Source organism: Peromyscus eremicus, chromosome 5, assembly GCF_949786415.1.
Source record: "Peromyscus eremicus chromosome 5, PerEre_H2_v1, whole genome shotgun sequence".
In the NCBI taxonomy this organism is placed as follows: Eukaryota; Metazoa; Chordata; class Mammalia; order Rodentia; family Cricetidae; genus Peromyscus; species Peromyscus eremicus.
This window is the reverse complement of record NC_081420.1, coordinates 62,238,009-62,253,699: the sequence shown is the minus strand read 5'-3', so window position 1 is coordinate 62,253,699 and position 15,691 is coordinate 62,238,009.

The window sequence follows — 15,691 nt, the reverse complement described above, 5'->3', positions numbered from 1 at the left end:
TGATGGGCAGAGCGAGAGCAGTGTGGAGTCCAATAAAGGTGGAACCCCGTTTTCTGAAGCATGCTTCCTTGCAAGCCTTCACCCCAACCCCTTCCATACAACACAGACCAGTCATCTCCACTAGTTTCTTTTGATGCTGAGTAGGGAAGACAAGAGTGCCTGGCTGGTGTTTCCTGTTGGGCGGGGCGGCTGACAGCTTTCTACCATAAAGCCTCCCCTGTTTCAAACACAGGGCTTTTGGGATCCTTTTGTTTCCATTAGCATTGAGTGTGGACTCCGGTGACTACTACAACTTATCTCTACACCAGCTGGAGGCAGCAGCGAGCTGTGTGCTGTAGTTTTCAAAATTCTAGTTGGGGCTTTGGTGAGGAAAAAATAGCAAATTCCTTTTCCTGAATTTGGAGTTTTGGTGTTTATCAATTTCTTTATCAAGACAGCCCTCCCCGCTTTTAAGCCCAGATTCTGTGAACCCAGAGCTTTGGGTATGCATGGCAAGTGCCCCACCACTGAGCTACATCCTGAGCCCTTCATTTTTATTTGTTTTAGACAGGCCTTGCTAAGTTTTCCAGATGGCTTGGAACTATGTAGCCCAGGCTGGCCTGGAACTTGAAATCTTCATGCTTGCAGTGCAGCTTTACCCAGCAAGCCATCCCCCAGCCTCAGATTTGCTGTTTCTCATTTACCTGTATGCCTTACTTTCTGGTATCGTGAATGCCTCCTGATAATGCTCTGGACTCTACTGTACAATTGGCCACTTCTTCAAGGAGCCTTGGCTCCTTTTTCTGGCCAATGGGATTAGAAACAAGAACCTAGGTGCAGGATCTGAGTGCTGGGTGCTTGATCTGGGTGTGGGTATACATGGGAGGCCTGCTCTCACCTTCTTAAAGGGTTCCTATGAGGAGGAGAGAGGGATAAGAAATGATAGATGGAAAGAGACCTAGCCAATGAGAGGAAAGAGAGAAACACAGGATAGCTTTGGGAGGACCCAAGTCAATACCCAACGGCCCAGAACTTTATTCAAAAGGGCTTTATATAACAATGCCAAGGGGCAGATCTCCCCTTTGCTAGATACAGCCAAGTGTAGACCCTTCCAAACACCTGGTACCCAGGCCCGTGGTCCAATCATCCTCTTATGCAGCCCTGCTGGTAAAGCAAGCTCAGATCTCACTAGGAAACCTCTGTGGGCTCTCACACTCCTAGTGCTCTGTGGTCCCACTCCGCCGTGACAGTTGTGTATTTCAATGCTTTGAATTCCCTGCTGCAGCAACATTGGAGGGTGGCAGACACCGGGTCTAAAGGTTTCTGTCTGTTCTTAGAGACCCCAGAGTACCATTTGGTCCCTGGAATTGTCAGTCTTTTGTTCATTCTCCTTGAGGGTGGTCATCTCCTGAACATGCTGTGTGATGTGGAGATGAGGGAACAGAACCTTTGTATTTATTTGATTTCAACTGAACCACACAAATGTATGACCTATTTGGAAACTAGAATGCATTGTAAACTGAAGCAATGAACAGGAAGAAAGGGACAGTGACCAGCCCTCAGAAACATAAACAAAACTCGCAGCCCAGTGGGTCCTTAGATAAAACATCTGCAGCTCTAAGAGCCACAGGGTCAGTATTCTTAGCTTTGCTGCCCAGGTATCTCTGCTTCCGTGACTCAGCTCTGCCACTGGAACAGGCAGGTGGCCAGAGACAACATAACTAAAGCAGTATGGTCAGGAACCAAGGACACTGTTTGCAAAAACAGCCAGCATGTCCGACTTGCCCACAGGCTATAGTTTGCCCATTCAGTTCTAATGAAAGCTCAAATTCGGTAAGCAAATGAGTACTCTGTATCCTGGCAAGATGCACCCCATCACCAACGGTGCTTCTGGGGCTGCCACCTCTTTAGGGGCCGTGGGAAGACTGGGTTGGCGTCATCTTCCCTGTCCCCGAAAACAGTCCACCTACCCATGTGTTGCACACTGTGGCTCTCCCCCCAACCCCCAATGTGGCCAATTTTTAATCCAGTTTAAATTGGCATAGCATTTAAAATTCATACTCTAGCCGGGTGGTGGTGGCACACACTTTTGATCCCAGAACTTGGGAGGCAGAGCCAGGCGGATCTCTGTGAGTTCGAGGCCAGCCTGGTCTACAGAGGGGGAGCAAACAGAGGGGAGAAAGAGGGTTATGAAGGTGTGTGAATAAGATCAAAATACATTATATACGTGCCTGAAAATGCATAATCAAACCTACTGTTTGTTTATTTATTTATTTTTGTTTTTTTGAGACAGGGTTCCTCTGAGTGACAGAACCCTGATTGTTCTGGAACTTGATTTGTAGACCAGGCTGGCCTCAAACTCAAGACTCCCAACTGTCATTGAGGCAGGAAGTCTGAGCTCGTAGTGTTGACTGGTTCCTTGTGAGGTTTCTGCTGTGGTTTCAATGAATGTGATCCCTGTAGGTGCACCTTGAACACTTGGCCCCCAGCAAATGGTACTGTTTAGGGCGGGCGGGGTGGGGGGACCTTTAAGAGGTAGAGCCTCTGTCTTAGTCAGTGTTCTACTGCTGTGAAGAGGCACCATGACCACAGCAACTCTTATATAGAAAAACATTTAATTGGGACTGGCTTACAGGTTCAGGAGTTTAGTGCATTATCATCATCATGACAGGAAGCATGACTGCATGCAGGCAGACATGGTGCTGGAGAAGGAGTTCTGCATCAGGACCCTCAGGCAACAGGAAGAGAAAGAAAGATGCTGGGTCTGGTTTGCACATTTGAAACTTCAAAGCCCACCCCTCAGTGATACACCTCCTCCAACAAGATCACATCTACTCCAACAAAGCCACACCTCCTAATAGTGCCACTCCCTGGTGACCAGTGCCTGTGTGTCTGTGTCATCCTTTCCTCTCCTTATGAGGGCACAGTCATATCAGGTTGGGTATTTATTTAACTCAACAAGTTCTTTATTGTTGTTGTTATTATTTGTGGTGTGATGTTTTGTTTGTGTTCTGACAAATAAAGCTTGCCTGGAGATCAGAGGGCAGAGCTAGCCACTAGTTAACCATAGAGGCCAGGCGGTAGTGGCTCACGCCTGTAATCCCAAAACTCAGGAGGCAGAGGCAGGTGGATCTTTGTGAGACTGAGGCCAGCCTGGTCTACAAAAGCAAGTTCCAGGACAGCCAGAGCTATTACACAGAGAAACCCTGTCTCAAAGAGGGGCGGGGAGAGGGAGAAGGAGAAGGAGAGAGACGGAGAGAGGGAGGGAGGGAGAGAAGCACAGTGGCCCATGCCTCTAATCCCAATGTCAAGGAAGTAGAGAGTCACTGATCCCCGGGGCTTGCTGCCCAGCCAGCCTAGCTGAATCAGTGAGCTCCAGGTTCAGTGAGAAACCCTGCCTCAAAAACATAAGGTGAAGAGTGACTGAAGAAACACCTGATATTCTTCTGGGTAGATGGTTAAAAGAACTGAAATCAGAGGCACAAAATATATTTACATACATATTGCAGCATGATTTACTATGTAGAGGAAAACAATTCTTCCTTGGTGGGTGAGTGGATAAGCAAAAAATGTCACCTATACACACGATAGAACATTATTCAACTTAAAATGGAAGGAAATTCTGATCCATGGATGAAGTTACAGGCTGCTGTGTTATGTGAAATAAGCCAGGCTCAAGGATCCCATATGGTATGAGTCCATTTATATGAGGTCTCTGCAGCAAATTCACACTGCAGAAAGATAGCTGAGTGTGGTTTCCAGGGTTATAGGAGCAGAAATGGGAGCTGATGGTTAGCAGGTGCAGAGCTTCTGTTGTGGACCTACAGAAAGTGTTCTGGAGGCGAGTGTGGGGATGGTCACATGATAATGTGAATATAATCAGTACCCCAGAGCTTTCCACTTACATATGGGTAAAATGGCCAATTTAATGTTCTACATATTTTATCACATATTTGCATTTTTAAATTTTTATCATAAAAATTTAAATTACATGTTATTTGCTTATTTATTTGTGTATGCATTTGTGTACATTTGTGTGTGTGTGTGTGTGTGTGTGTGTGTGTGTGTGTGTGTGTGTGTGTGATGGTATATATGTGGAGGTTAGAGATTGACTTGCAGGAATCTGTTCTCTCCATCATGTGGGTTCTAGGGATTGAACTCAGGTCCTCAGGCTTGGCAGCAGGAACCTTGACCCACTGAGCCATCTTAAAGGTCCCTTACCACATGCTTTTAGAAACACAGGCTTGGTATGGTAGTACCCGGCTATAGTATAAGCTATTCAACAGGAAGACAAAGAAGAATGGTGAGTTCAAGGCCAGCCTAAGCTACAAAGCAAGATCCTGACTCAAAATTAAAAAAAAAAAAATTAACGAAAAGGGGCTGGAGGGAAGTTTAATTGTAGGAGCCAGAGGGGTCAAGGACACCACAAGAAAATCCACAGAAACTCACCTGGGCTCAAAGGAGCTCACAGAGACTGAACTGACAAATAGGGAACCTACATGGGACTGACCTAGGTCCTCTGTCACAGTTGTGGAGCTTGGGATTAAAGGTGTATGCCACTACTGCCCAGCATCAGGAAGTGGAATGGAGCTAAATCCTGTGTTCGAGGAGATGAAAGGATTAAGAAATGGAATAAAGGGAGTGGTGACCTCAGGGCAAGACCCCACTCAAATAAATTTCCAACTTGTGAAAAGGAATTAAAGAAAAGCTTAGAGCTGGGTGTGGTGGTTCACACTTTTAATCCCAGCACTCTTGGAGGGAGAGGATAGCAGATCTCTGAGTTTGAAGCCAGCCTGGTCTACAGAGCAAGTTCCAGAACAGCCAAGCTTAGGCAATAAAGGTAACCATCAAAACAGAAAGCTGGTGAAGATGTAATTGAACGAGGGAACCATATTCCAGCCCCAGCAAGCAGTAGAACTTGGTACCTTCGGCCGTATGGTTCTGGCTTTAGAGTCAAGGAGCAACTAAGGAAAGCCGCTGAGGCCAGGTATGTGTCATGGGTGTCCCCGAATGGAGGCCTAGCGAGGCCATTGTGTGAGGTTATGAAGTTGAAGCCTGGATTGCCTTGGAGACCCCAAGATGTTAGAGATGCCAGAGCTGTGGGATACCTGCTGAAGAGAGCTCCTAAGACGGGGTAGAACCAGCCTAAGAGAAAGAAGTGTGCTGTAGTCAACAAAGCTGAACAGAGTTGGAGATCTGAAGTGTTTTGACATCAGACATGGAGATGCAGAGTTTGCCCAGCTTGTTTTCAGACTTGCTTTGGTCCAATATTTCCTTACTATGCTCCCTTCCCTACATTTTGGGATGGTAATGTATATTCTATGCCATTGTATGTTGAAAGTATGTGATCTGGTTTTTATTTTGATTTTATAGGTGATTACAGTTAAGAGATTTCATGAATCTTAGAAGAGACTTTGAACTTTAGACTTAAATAAGTTGGAGATTGTGATAGACTATGGAGACTTTTGTAGTTGAACTGAATACATTTTGCATTATGATATCAAAAGCTTATGGGGGCCAGAGAGTGGAATGTGGTGGTTTGAAAGAAAATGGCTCCCAAAGGGAGTGGCACTGTTAGGAGATATGGCTTTGTTGGAGAAAGTGTGTCGCTATGGAAGCAGGCTTTGAGGTCTCATGTATGCTCAAACCACACCCAGTATCTCAGTTCACTTCCTGTTGCTTTTGGATCAAGATGTAAAAACTCTCAGCTCCAGCACCATGTCTACCTGTGTGCCACCATGCTTCCTACCATGACGATAATGGACTAAACCTCTGAACTGTAAGCCAGCCCCAGTTAAATGTTTTCCTTTATAAGAGTTGCCGTGGTCATGGTGTCTCTTCACAGCATAGAAACTAGAACTAAGATAGGGTTTCATGAGGTGATTTGGGCATTAAACATAAGGTAAGAATGTTGGATATTTTTATTTTCCATTTTTATCCTCTGTTGAGCAACCCATTCAGAGATCTTTTGGTAAATATCTTTAAAATGGAGGTCATGCCAAGTATGATAGTGTACATCTGTAATGCCAGCATTTGGGAGGTAGAAACCAGAGGAGCACCAGGCTCAAGACTAGACTATGCCACATGACAAGACCCTATTTCTAAAATTAAATTAAAATAAACAAGGGGGCTGGAGAGATGGCTCAGGAGTTAAGAGCACTGGCTGCTCTTCCAGAGGTTCTGAGTTCAATTCCCAGCAACCATGTGGTGGCTCACAACCATCTATAATAGGATCTGATGCCCTCTTCTGGCATACAGGCATACATGAATAGCACTCATACATAAAATAAATAAATAAATAAATAAATAAATAAATAAATAAATAAATAAAATTTTAAAAATAAAAAAAGTCCAAAGCGGGGACTAGCAATGTAGCTCAGTAGGTAGAACATTTACCTAGCATGCATAAAGTCCTGGGTTTGATCCCAGCACTGCATAAAACCGAATGTGGTTGCACACACCAGTAATCTGAGCACTTGGGAGTCAGAGACAAGAGGAACAGAAATTCAAGGCCATCCTCAACTACACAGTAAGTTAGAGGCCAGCCTGAGGTGCACAGGACCCTGACTATTCACACCTGACCTTCTCAGTGAAAATGTATAAAGCCGCCCACACCAGTAACAACTCCATTTAAAACTTGGCTTGAACCATTGGGAGGGGAATCAGTATTGTTGTAATGTTCAAAGCTATACACCCTTAAGTACCCAAGGGTCTTTCAGTGCCTCAGGTAATTCCAAAAATGAGTACAAAACCAAATTTTCAGTGGGACCAGAGAGGGTTAACAGGAGTAAATGCAATTCAAATGCATTAGGAACCAGGTGGTGGTGGTGCATTCCTTTGATGCTAGCACTCAGGAGAGACAGAGGCAGGCCCGATTGATCGATTGATTGATTGATTGATCGCTGAGTTTGAGGCCAGCCTGGTCTACAGAGTGAGTTCCAGTATGGCCAGAGCCAGAGAAACCCTGCCTTGAAAAAAAAAATGAAAGAAATGTGTAGGATAAATGTATGAAAATAGCATATTAAAATAAATATATTACTGTGTATAATTAATATATGCTAATAAAATATTTTTTAAAACTGCAAAACAGATAAGTCATAATTTATTTTTCAAGAACACCTGGGCCACATACATAGTGTGGTGACCTGCTTGTTATTGGGACTGTTTATCTTGTTAAATTCTTATTCCTTGAAAGGGATGTGGAAAGCTCAGCTCTCTGAGTGGGAAGAAAAATAACGAAAGGATTTGAAACGAGGGTTTCATAAAGGGCACAGCCAGCCTGAGGAAATGGTCTCAGACTGTGCAAATGTTGAGGGACCAGAAACATTTTTGTACATTCCTGGCGTGCCTCTGACCAGTCTCGGAGACTTGTGCCAACCATCTCAAAGATGTACCCAGTCCCCTGAACAAGCTCCCTTTCATACTTACTCTCACAGGAGACTTGCCTTATACAAGCTCTCACTCACTCACCTAGTTAACACTTGAGCTGTTCACAGTCGCCCATTCATGCATTTCCTCGTTTGTGTGTGCATACATCACACACCAGCTACCAGCCTGGTTCCCTCGGCTTGGTCTGGCCAACCCCCCACCCCACCTCTGTACCTTCTTCTCCAGCTTCTATCCAACATCTCCACATTAATCTCCACACTGTTGGGACCCCTGGGAGAAACAGACCTGAATAAGGCCTGGCTTGTTCTCAGAGAGTGGAGTCTTTTGGAGAAGGGGTTGGGGCAACCCCATAAAATCTTGTGCACAGAGAGAGACGGGCTGTGTAAGTGAGGAGAAGACAAAGAAGTGTGAACAAAGAGAAAGAAGAAGGGGGCTCTAAGAAAGGAAGACGTAAGTGAGGAAAGAGACATTGCAAAGAAAGGGCTTTGGAAAAACCATCAACACTGTTCAAGATTTCTCTCGAGAAGGTTGCTCACCAAGGCATATGGAGAGGGGGACTTCATGGGCATGGCCAGAGTATGATGTGCCAGAGAGCAGACAACAGGGAAGCCATGAGGTTGGAGAGCACAAAGAGAGAGCTAACAAAAATCCTGGCATGTCATGCCAAGGAAATAGATTCTGTTCAGCTGGGTGTGATGGCACATGCCTTTAATCCCAGCACAAGGGAGGCAGGGGCGGGGCGGGGCGGGGCGGGGCGGGGCGGGGCGGGGCAGGGCGGGGCGGGGCAGGGGCAGGCAGGTAGGCCTCTGTGAGTTGGAGACAACTTGGTCTGCATCGTAAGTTTAGGCAGTCAGGGCTACACAATGAGACCCTGTGGGGAAAAGGGATGCCCAGTGGTGGTAGAAAAGCCAGGTTGCTTTTACTTTTTACTGCATCTCTAATCTATCCTGGAAAATTTTATGTTATGTGTATTTTGCCATAATTTCTTTAAGATTTATTTATTTATTATATATACGCTGTCCTGTCTGCACATATCCCTGCAGGCCAGAAAGAGGGCACCAGATTTCATTACAGATGGTTGTGAGCCACCATGCGGTTGCTGGGAATTGAACTCAGGACCTTTGGAAGAGCAAGCAGTGCTCTTAACCTCTGAGCCATCTCTCCAGCCCAGTATTTTGCCATAATTATAAGTAGAAAAAAAAGAGATAACATAGTCCCTTTAAATTTCTGAATCTTTAAACAAAGACTTATTTATTTATTATTTTTTATTATTTATCCAGCATTTTATGTGCATGTGTTGACATGGTCTATGTGTGTGCAGTGCCCACGGAGACCAGAAGTGGGCATGGGATCCTCTAGAACTGGAGCTGCCACGTAGGCGATGGGAACCGAACCCGTGTCTTCTGGAAGAGCGGAGAGTGCTGAGCCCTATTCATCAGGGAAGTAAAACCCTCGAGGAATATCTGCTGTACGTGTGTGTGAGGACTGAACAGAAGGACCCTCGGGCCCTGGCTCTTGCGGCTTCAGGCGGTAGTCTCGCAGTAAGGATTCAAGGACCGAGAGGGAACGATGTTCTGATTTCGAACTGCTGAAAAATATCCTGTTCTTGTATGTTAAAAAATGGCTAGTAGTGGCTTTAAACTCACCACTGTATTGGGAGTCCACTAGTTTCACACCATAGCCATTTTACTTAAAATGTTAATACCTACGACATGGCTAAAAGGATTTGTAATAATTTAAACTCAAAACAAAACTGTGCATGCCAATCCATATTGTAGAATCAGAGAATGGATTCCCCAAAATTGTCTTCTGACCTTCCCATACCTGAGTTATGGCACACACTTGCCCGTCCACACACCTGTGTGTGCGCACACACACACAGATACTAAGTAAATGTGATAAAAAAAAATGTAAAGACCTTCATTTCAGAATCTGTTTTGTCTTGGCTTCATTTCTGTTTTCACTTATGTATAGCAAGAAAGCGGTTGTCCAAGGTTTCAAGATGTCTGAACACCGTGAGGCATGGAATCTGATGAATTATCATAATTTGAGAAGTTTTAAAAGTCCTGAAGTTCTTGCCACTTGATCTCTTGGGTAAGACTGGAGAGAAGGGCAGTGAGTGCTGGGCAAGGCAGAGAAGCAGCCGCTGGCAGGCCAGGCTCTGGGCTTGCTGGGGGAAGCTGGGAGAGAGCAGCAGAAGGTGGTTGGGATACAACTGGGAAGTCACAGAGCACACTCTTTCCAATAAGATGCCCTTTGACCTCTAACAGGAGAAAAGACTCAGAAGTCATCAGGAATCAGGGCCATGATTTTCCAGTCTCCTTGGTTCTCTAGGTCCACTATGACCTCGCCAAACAGCCTCTACACAAGGCTGGCCTTCAAAGCCATGCCCAGGAGGAGAAGAGTGGGTTCTGTGTTTCTTCCTTCCCTTGGCATGGCTCAGCCAGGCCCAGGCTTCCTCCTTGCTAGATCTAGCCGAAGCACAGACTAAGCTCAGAGCATAAGCCACACATTCACGGATTCCTGGAAGGCTAGGGGCCAGGCAGTTAGGCAGATGTTTCTTACCCACAGACCTGATTTATGGGCTCCCCTGGGGCTCTGCCTAGAGTCCTATCCTGTCTAGTCCCCATAAATTCCATCATGAGATCAGAAAGCAGGCCTGTGTCTGAGGAAGGGATAGAGAGATGGAGGAAGGAAGGGAGAGAGGGGGGACATTTATAATAAATGCATGTTCTGCTCTCAAGTGGGTACAGCACAGCGTGCCCCGTGGCGCCTTATTTTGATTCCAGTTTTCCATTTTCATGGACAAAGGTGCTCTCAACTTGCTTGCGTGTGAGTCTTTGTAAAGAGATGAGATGTTGATGGGGCTGGGAGTAGAATTTCAGGATGGGAATCAAGAAGAGATAGGAAACACATAGGTCGAGTTCAGGAGACAGACTTGGGAGCAATAAGACAACTCTGAATTCAGAGGAAAATTAAAAATACTTCCCGGGCCTAGGACAAAATTTACCATCAAGAATCAAGCCTCTCTGTGGGCACAAGCAGTTTTCTGGAAGGCTGGGCCAAGCATCAGCCTTCGGGTCCTGGACTATGGTGACGTGAGGCCTGAGAAACTGTGGTTGAGGGCACTGTGGCAGGGCTCATGCAAGTAGCTTTTGCTCAGCTGGTAAGGATTGAGGGTAAAGGTAGCGCACCTTGATCACAGGGCCTTCTGCGTGCTAATAGATACTCTACCGCAGGGCTATGTCCCCCAGCCCTTTTAAATTAGTTTGAGACGGTCTCGTTAAGTTGCCCAGCTGGCCCTGATTTAGGAGCCTCCCTCCCTCCCTCCCTCCCTCACCTCCCATGAGTAGCCGGAGCGACAGGAACTACAGTGTCGGCATGCCAGGCAAAGTGTCTTGATGTCTGAATAACTGGGTAGCCATAATAGTGCCGACGTCCTGGGATGGTTAGTTTGATTGTCTACTTGACACGACCTAGAGTCACCTGGAAGACAGTCTCAGTGAGGGACCGTCTGGATCAGCTTATCCTGTGGGCATGTTTGTGGGGGATTATCTTTGTCTGCCTGTTTGTTTGGAGGGGGGTTTTGAGACAGGGTTTCTCTGTGTAGTCGTGGCTATCCTGGAACTCACTCTAGACCAGGCTGTCCCTGAACTCACAGAGATTCTCCTGCCTCTGCCTTCTGAGTGCTGGGATCAAAGGTGTGCACCATCACCACCTAGCATGTGGGTAATTACCTTGGTCAGGTCGTCCTGTGGGCATCTTTGTGGGTGATTATCTTGATTGCATTAACTGGTGCAGAAAGACCTCATCTGAACATAAGCAGCGCCATTAGCAGGTTTGGGGCCTGGGACTGTGTAAGAGTAGAGGGAGCAAGCTGAGCGATAGCGTGCGTCTTTATTTCTCTATGCACTTGACTGTTGAGGTGACCAGCTGGTTCAGGCTCTTGCCACTGTGACTTCCCTAAAATAATGGATTATAAACTGGAGCTATAAACTAAGATACACCTTTCTCCCCTAAATTGCTTTCTGTCAGGATATTTTATCACAATAATAGAAATGAAAGGAGGCCCTTCTGTGAGGAAAGGTGCTGTATAGATGCTCCATGATGCTGTGGGCTGGCACTCAGGGAAATGGATGGCTTTCACAGAAAAAGGCACCAGGCAGGATTTAGAAATGTCCCATCTCATGAGCTCTCATGTTCCACATCTACCTGTGTCAACACAGACAGCTCCAGGAGGGCTTCAAATATATTGATTAAAAAAATTACAACCTTGCCGGGCGGTGGTGGTGCATGCCTTTAATCCCAGCACTCAGGAGGCAGAGGCAGGTGGATCTTTGTGAGTTCGAGGCCGGCCTGGTCTACAGAGTGAGATCCAAGAAAGGCGCAAAGCTACACAGAGAAACCCTGTCTCAAAAAACAAACAAACAAACAAACAAACAAACAAAAAATACAACTTGTCTTTACTACAATTTGAGTCTAATAAGGTGTTCACATTTGTATTAAGATGCTTCCTTTCTGTAACTCCTACAGCTGGAGAAAGGAGGAAAGATGGTCATCTCTTCCCAGACAGGGCTCAATTCTAGAAACTCCTTGGTTCCAAGTATCACAAATTCCTCTTGTGATACAACCCTTACTTCACCTCTTTAAATGGAGGTTATAATTAGTCCATTAGAATGAAGGAAAATGAGGCTGGGCGTCGTGGTGCACGCCTTTAATCCCAGCACTCATGGAGCAGAGGCAGGTGGATCTCTGTGAGTCTGAGGCCAGCCTGGTCTACAGAGTGAGTTCCAGGACAGCCAGGGCTATATAGTGAGTGAACTGAGTGTGATGGTGCACTCCATCAATCCCAGCACGTGTGAGGCAGAAGCAGGCAGAGCTCTATGAGTTCAAGACAAGCCTGGTCTACATAGTGAGTTCCAAGCCAGCCAGAACTACATGAGACCCTGTCTCAGAACAGAGAGAGTGCATGCACGGTAGGGGGCTGGAGAGATGGCTCCCAGTTAAGATTGCTCTTTCAGAGGACCTTGGTTTAATTTCTAGCTTCTGCATATTTGCGCACAATTGTCAGTGACTCCAGTTCCAGGGAATCCGATACCTTTTTCTGGCCTCTGTGAGCACTATACACATAGGATGTACAGACCTACCTGCAGGCAAAACACCCATGCCCATAAAATAATAACAAATTGCAGGTGAACTGAGCAACTATTCCCTCATCATTATAGTGTAACAATTGCTTACATGCCATTTACATTGTATTGGAGATTATAAGTAATCTAGAGATGACCTGAAGTATATGGGAGCCAGGCATCATGATGCAGGCCCATAATCCCAGCATTTGGGAAGCTAAGACTATGGGATTATGAGTTCAAGGCCAGCCTGGACTACTGAGTGAGTTCAAGGTCAGTGTGATCTATGTAGCAAGACAATGTTTCAAAAACCAAGCAAAATGAAGTGCATAGAAAATGTGCATTGGTTGTATGCATGTATGATGCCACTTTCATATAAGGGCCCTGAGCCCTTTTGCTATCCACAGGGAAGCCTGGGACTCACTCCCCTCAGTCGGGGAGGATTTATCTTCTAAAGTGAGTGCTCCATGAAAAGGTAAGTTGGGGGCCTCAAAGCAGAAAAAGATTTGTTTAAAGTTTGGCTAAACTGAAGGAATGTTAAGGGCATCTTGATGGTTTTTTGTGCAGTCCTTCCTAAGTACATCCCAAATTCACTCTTGCTGTTTGAGAAGGACCTTAGCCACAGGAACATATGGATGTGGAATGCTCAGGTCCCTGAATGAGTTCCTTCTTGTGAACAGCCCATTGAGATGAACACATGAATGTTCCCTTTCAATGCTCTTAGGCAAGGGTATTTTCACTGAGTGATTCAATAAACATTTACGAGGCAACTAGGCTGTGCCAGGTGGTATGTTAGGCATGAGCCAGGTGGAAATTCCCCTCAAAGAGACCTCAAAGCACCAAAGGAGACAGATGAATAAGGCAGATGAATAAATGAAAACTTTAGATATGAGAGTCCTTCAAAATATTAAACAAAGTTGTCCTGGGATCCAGACATCCCCAAGAGGAATGAAAGCATATGCCCGCACAACACCCATACCCAAAAGTTCACTGTAGCACTACTCAGAGTGAGCAAATGGTAGAAATAACATATTGATCTAATGGACAAACATACCCTACCCTATTCAGTATTAGTCATCTAAGAGACGAAACTCTAATTCATACCACACCATGAGTAAACCTGGAAAACATTTTGCTAAGTGAAAAAAGCCAGGCACAGAAGACCATGTGTTGTATGATTCTATTCAGTGGAAATGTCTAGTGTCTAAACTGGGCAAATCCATAGTCATAGAGCATGAATGAGAAGTTGCTTTGGGGTTGAGGAAAATGGGGAAATGGTTACTAATGATATAGGGGTTCCTTTTAAAGGACCGAAGTTGATTATGGTGAAGGTCGCCCCATTTTGTGAATAGGCTGAAAGCTGTTGTGCTGTGCACTTTAAATGGGTGAATTATATGGCCCACAAATTCCATCTCAAAAAGCTTGTCACAATGGGGGCTGCAGAGATGGCTCAGTGGTTAAGAACACTTGCTGTTCAACCATGAAGACTGGAGTTCAGATCCCAGCACCAACATTGGGCAGCTCACAAATGCCTGTCACCTACAGGCGTAGTGGCTCACACCTTTAATTCCAGCACTAAGGAGTACGAGTTTGAGGCCAGGTTGGTCTACATAACGAGTTCCGGGTCAGCCAAGGCTACATAGTGAAACATTGTTTCAATAAAACTAAAAAACAAACAGAAACTCTAAATGTCTGTAACTCCAGCTCTTAGGAATCTGATGGCCTATTCTGAACTCCGCAGGCACCACACATACCTGTGCATGCACTCACACAGACACGTGCACATCCACACCAAATCCTCCCATGTGGAGTCCAAGAGCCGGGTAAGGTATGAGGGACTCAAAGGGACGCGAAGGCTGAGAAAGTGAAGCTTGAAGCTTGAATGTCAAGGTTTCCACAGCTCTTGAGAACAGAGCACACATGTTAGAAACGAGCTCATGGATATTTTCTTTTCTTTTTTCTTTGTTTTTCAAGACAAGGTTTCTCTGTTCAACAGCTATGGCTGTTATGAACTCACTTTGTAGACCAGGCTGGCCTCCAACTCACAGAGATCTGCCTGCCTCTGCCTCCTGAGTGCTGGGATTAAATGCATGCACCACCACACCCAACTGGATGTTTTATTTTTCATATTCTCATGCAAGAACGTTTTCCTTGATTGACTCAATAAACATTTATGAAGCAAGTAGTTTCAGCTAGTTATTATGTTAGGGATGAATGGGGTGTACATCTTCCTTCAGAAAGACCTCATGGTTCTAACAGATACATGCAGCCCTATCAGAACACACACACACACACACACACACACACACACACACACACACACACACACACACACAAAGAGGAGAGGCTGACAACAACTAGGCACACAAACCTCAGAGCCAGGCTGCTTGGGCTCAGTTCCATCTCTGGCTTTACTGAGCTTTATGGCCTGAGCAAGTCACTTAACTCCTTATTCTCCAGTGCCCTCCTTCCTCTGTGATAACAGATTGACAGGAGAATTAGCACTGAGGTCCTTGCAATGGGGCCTGGCAGGCTCTGAGCATCGGTCACGTACATTGACATCGTATGATAATGAATCACTGACAAGTGACCAGAGGGCAACTCAAGGTCACCCTCCCCAGGGTGTGTGGGTTGAAGGGATTAGACTGAAGTGATGAGATGTGGAGGAGGCTGCTGCAGTCATCCATGGCAGATGATATCCAAGGAGATCAGGAGCAGCAGGGATGGCAGGGAGAGAAGTTTGGATAGACTTCAGAAGAACAAACACTAGGACGTGGTGACTAACAGGCTAAGGGCAGGAGGGGTTGAGGTGTGCCTTTAGGTGGCTTCTGAGTTTCTGATTTGGATAACTGGATGGATGGATGGATGGATGGATGGATGGATGGATGGATGGTGGGATCGTTCATGGAAATGGAGAAAATATAAAAAAGAGAAAATGCAAACATCATGTCACTGGCCAAATCTAGTACATGGTACTTATGGGATCCAAACCAAGCCTTTATCAATTACTATTACCATTACTGTTATTATTGTTGTACATTATTTCTGCACAATAATGTCATGTGAACTTTTCACATATGTATATTCTTGGATCATATTCACCCCTGCTTTCCTTCTCTTGTCCCCTCCTACCTCCCAGTAGTTCCTCCTTACCTCCAATATAAGCTGTGTTACATGAAATACACGTTATATAA